Source organism: Hydractinia symbiolongicarpus, chromosome 2, assembly GCF_029227915.1.
Source record: "Hydractinia symbiolongicarpus strain clone_291-10 chromosome 2, HSymV2.1, whole genome shotgun sequence".
Lineage (NCBI taxonomy): Eukaryota > Metazoa > Cnidaria > Hydrozoa > Anthoathecata > Hydractiniidae > Hydractinia > Hydractinia symbiolongicarpus.
Window position 1 is genome coordinate 3,995,756 of NC_079876.1, and position 5,402 is coordinate 4,001,157.

Consider the following 5,402-nt stretch of genomic DNA (forward strand, 5'->3'; position numbering starts at 1 on the left):
TACGAGTATGTGACGCAACCGTTGTAACTGTAGAGGATTGATACCGTTAGAAAGTCAATGAAATGTAGTTTTTGAAACTGTCTCTATTTCTTCAGCGCGCGATAACGGCTAGGATAGGTCCCACAGTAAAAATGACTTAATTATCTAAATTTTTAAATTAAGTGCTGCCAAAGCGCCCAGTGTAATCGCTGAGTTCCGGCAATCACGTCAAACTAAGAAGAATGTTATTTCTTGGAGTCCAATTTTCTCATTTATCACATTTATCTGGTCACAGTCCAAAGTTAGTTCAATTAAGTTCCACAGTCAATCGTTTCACTGTTAAAAGCGATGCAACCTAGTAATATCAGAAAAATATCGCTAAATACGTGTTGGTACCAATATGTGACCCAAATGTTGTAACTCACACGGACTGTAACCGTTAGAAAGTCAATGAAATGTAGTTTTTGAAACTGTCGCTATTTCTTCAGCGCGCGTTAACGGATAGGATTGGTCCCACAGTAAAGAATGACTTATTTATCTAAATTTTTAAATGAAGCGCTACCACAGCTCCCAGGGTAATAGCTGAGTTCCGGCAAGCACATCAAATTAGGAAGAATGTTATTTCTTGGAATCCAATTGTCTCATTTATCACATTTATCAGGTCACAGTCCAAAGTTAGTTCAAATAAGTCCCACAGTCAATCGTTCCATTGTTAAAAGCGATGCAACCTAGTAATATCAGATAAATATCGCTAAATAAATGTTGGTACGAATATGTGACCCAACTGTTGTAACTCAAACGAACTGACACCGTTGCAAAGTCAATGAAGTGTAGTTTTTGAAACTTTCGCTATTTCTTCATCGCGCGATAACGGATACGATTGGTCCCACAGTAAAGAATGATACGGTACGAATTTGCGACCCAACCGTTGTAACTCAAACGAACTGAAACTGTTAGAAAGTCAATGAAATGTAGTTTTTGATACTGTCTCAATTTCTTCAGCGCAGGGTAACGGCTAGGATTGGTCCCACAGTAAAAAATGACTAATTTATCTAACTTTTTAAAAGAAGCGCTACCACAGCTCTCAGTGTAATCGCTGAGTTCCGGCAATCATGTCAAATTAAGAAGAATGTTTTTTCTTGGAATCCAATTGTCTCACTTATAACATTTATAAGGTCACAGCTCAAAATCAGATCCAATTAAGTCCCACAGTCAACCGTTTCACTGTTAAAAGCGATGCAACCTAGTATTACCGGAAAGATATCACGAAATACATTTTGGTACGAGTATGTGACGCAACCGTTGTAACTGAAGAGGATTGATAACGTTAGAAAGTCAATGAAATGTAGTTTTTGAAACGGTCGCTATTTCTTCGGCGCGCGATCACGGCTAGGATTGGTCCAACAGTAAAAATGACTTAATTATCTGAATTTTAAAATGAAGTGCTACCACAGCGCCCAGTGTAATCGCTGAGTTCCGGCAATCACGTCAAATTAAGAAGAATGTTATTTCATGAAGTCCAATTGTCTCACTTATAACATTTATAGGGTCACAGCCCAATATCAGTTCAATTAAGTCCCTCAGTCAATCGTTTCACTGTTAAAAGCGATACAACCTAGTATTACCGCAAAGATATAACGAAATACATTTTGGTAAGAATATGTGACGCAGCCGTTGTAACTCAAACGGATTGATACTGTTAGTAAGTCAATGAAATGTACTTTTTGAAACTGTCGCTATTTCTTCAGAGCGGGATAACGGCTAGGATTGGTCCCACAGTAAGAAATGACTTATTTATCTAAATTCTTAAGTGAAGCGCTACCACAGCGCCCAGTGTAATTGCTGAGTTCCGGCAATCATGTCAAATTAAAAAGAATGTTATTTCTTGGAGTCCAATTGTCTCACTTATAACATTTATAAGGTCACAGTCAAAAATGAGTTCAATTTAATCCCACAGTCAATCATTTCACTGTTAAAAGCGATGCAACCTATTAATATGAGAAAATTATCGCTAAATACATGTTGGTACGAATATGTGACTCATCCGTTGTAACTCAAACGGATTGATGCTGTTGGAAAGTCAATGAAATGTAGTTTTTGATACTGTCTCTATTTCTTCAGCGCAGGATAACGGCTAGGATTGGTCCCACAATATATAATGACTTATTTATCTAAATTTTTAAATGAAGCGCTACCACAGCGACCAGTGTAATCGCTGAGTTCCGGCAATCATGTCAAATTAAGAAGAATGTTATTTCTTGTAGTCCAATTGTTTCACTTATAACGTTTATAAATTCACAGTCCAAAATCAGTTCAATTAAGTCCCTCAGTCAATCGTTTCACTGTTAAAAGCGATACAACCTAGTATTACCGCAAAGATATCACGAAATACATTTTGGTAAGAATATGTGACTCAGCCGTTGTAACTCAAACGGATTGATACTGTTAGAAAGTCAATGAAATGTACTTTTTGAAACTGTCGCTCTATCTTCAGAGCGGGATAACGGCTAGGATTGGTCCCACAGTAAGAAATGACTTATTTATCTAAATTCTTAAGTGAAGCGCTACCACAGCGCCCAGTGTAATCGCTGAGTTCCGGCAATCATGTCAAATTAAGAAGAATGTTATTTCTTGGAGTCCAATTGTCTCACTTATAACATTTATAAGGTCACAGTCAAAAATCAGTTCAATTTAATCCCACAGTCAATCGTTTCACTGTTAAAAGCGATGCAACCTATTAATATGAGAAAATTATCGCTAAATACATGTTGGTACGAATATGTGACTCATCCGTTGTAACTCAAACGGATTGATGCTGTTAGAAAGTCAATGAAATGTAGTTTTTGATACTGTCTCTATTTTTTCAGCGCAGGATAACGGCTAGGATTGGTCCTACAATATAAAATGACTTATTTATCTAAATTTTTAAATGAAGCGCTACCACAGCGACCAGTAAAATCGCTGAGTTCCGGCAATCATGTCAAATTAAGAAGAATGTTATTTCTTGTAGTCCAATTGTTTCACTTAAAACGTTTATAAAGTCACAGTCCAAAATCAGTTCAATTAAGTCCCACAGTCAATAGTTTCACTGCTAAAAGCGATGCAACCTATTAATGTTGGAAAAATATCGCTAAATACATCTTGGTACGAGTATGTGACGCAACCGTTGTATCTGAAGCGGATTGATACCGTTAGAAAGTCAATGAAATGTAGTTTTTGAAACTGTCGCTATTTCTTCAGCGCGCGATAACGGCTAGGATTGGTCCCACAGTAAAAATGACTTAATTATCTAAATTTGTAAATGAAGTGCTACCACAGCGCCCAGTGTAATCGCTGAGTTCGGGCAATCACGTCAAATTAAGAAGAATGTTATTTCTTGGAGTCCAATTTTCTCATTTATCACATTTTTCAGGTCACAGTCCAAAGTTAGTTCAATTAAGTTCCACAGTCAATCGTTTCACTGTTAAAAGCGATGCAACCTAGTAATGTTGGAAAAATATCGCTAAATACATGTTGGTAAGAATATGTGACTCAACCGTTGTAACTCACACGGACTGTAAACGTTAGAAAGTCAATGAAATGTAGTTTTTGAAACTTTCGCTATTTCTTCATCGCGCGATAACGGATACGATTGGTCCCACAGAAAAGAATGATACGGTACGAATTTGTGACCCAACCGTTGTAACTCAAACGAACTGACACTGTTAGAAAGTCAATGAAATGTAGTTTTTGATACTGTCTCAATTTCTTCAGCGCAGGATAACGGCTAGGATTGGTCCCACAGTAAAAAATGACTAATGTATCTAACTTTTTAAATGAAGCGCTACCACAGCTCCCAGTGTAATCGCTGAGTTCCGGCAATCATGTCAAATTAAGAAGAATGTTTTTTCTTGGAATCCAATTGTCTCACTTATAACATTTATAAGGTCACAGCTCAAAATCAGATCCAATTAAGTCCCACAGTCAATCGTTTCACTGTTAAAAGCGATGCAACCTAGTATTACCGGAAAGATATCACGAAATACATTTTGGTACGAGTATGTGACGCAACCGTTGTAACTGAAGAGGATTGATACCGTTAGAAAGTCAATGAAATGTAGTTTTTGAAACTATCGCTATTTCTTCATCGCGCGATAACGGCTAGGATTGGTCCGACAATATAAAATGACTTATTTATCTAAATTTTTAAATGAAGCGCTACCACAGCGACCAGTGTAATCGCTGAGTTCCGGCAATCATGTCAAATTAAGAAGAATGTTATTTCTTGTAGTCCAATTGTCTCACTTATAACGTTTATAAAGTCACAGTCCAAAATTAGTTCAATTAAGTCCCACAGTCAATCGTTGCACTGTTAAAAACGATGCAACCTAGTAATGTTGGAAAAATATCGCTAAATACATGTTGGTACGAGTATGTGACGCAACCGTTGTAACTGAAGCGGATTGATACCGTTAGAAAGTCAATGAAATGTAGTTTTTGAAACTGTCACTATTTCTTCAGCGCGCGATAACGGTTAGGATTGGTCCCACAGTAAAAATGACTTAATTATCTAAATTTTTAAATGAAGTGCTACCACAGCGCCCAGTGTAATCGCTGAGTTCCGGCAATCACGTCAAATTAAGAAGAATGTTGTTTCTTGGAGTCCAATTTTCTCATTTATCACATTTATCAGGTCACAGTCCAAAGTTAGTTCAATTAAGTCACACAGTCAATCGTTTCACTGTTAAAAGGGATGCAACCTAGTAATATCAGAAAAATATCGCTAAATACATGTTGGTACGAATATGTGACGCAACCGTTGTAACTGAAGCGGATTGATACCGTTAGAAAGTCAATGAAATGTAGTTTTTGAAACTGTCGCTATTTCTTCAGCGCGCGATAACAGATAGGATTGGTCTTACAGTAAGAAATGACATATTTATCTAAATTTTTAAATGAATCGCTACCACAGCGCCCAGTGTAATCGCTGAGTTCTGGCAATCATGTCAAATTAAAAAGAATGTTATTTCTTGGAGTCCAATTGTCTCACTTATAACATTTATAAGGTCACAGCCCAAAATCAGTTCCAATTACGTACCACAGTCAATCGTTTCACTGTTAAAAGCGATACAACCTAGTATTACCGGAAAGATATCACGAAATACATTTTGGTAAGAATATGTGACTCAACCGTTGTAACTCAAACGGATTGATGCTGTTAGAAAGTCAATGAAATGTACTTTTTGAAACTGTCTCTATTTCTTCAGAGCGGGATAACGGCTAGGATTGGTCCCACAGTAAGAAATGACTTATTTATCTAATTTCTTAAATGAAGCGCTACCACGGCGCCCAGTGTAATCGCTGAGTTGCGGCAATCATGTCAAATTAAGAAGAATGTTATTTCTTGGAGTCCAATTGTCTCACTTTCACATTTATAAGGTCGC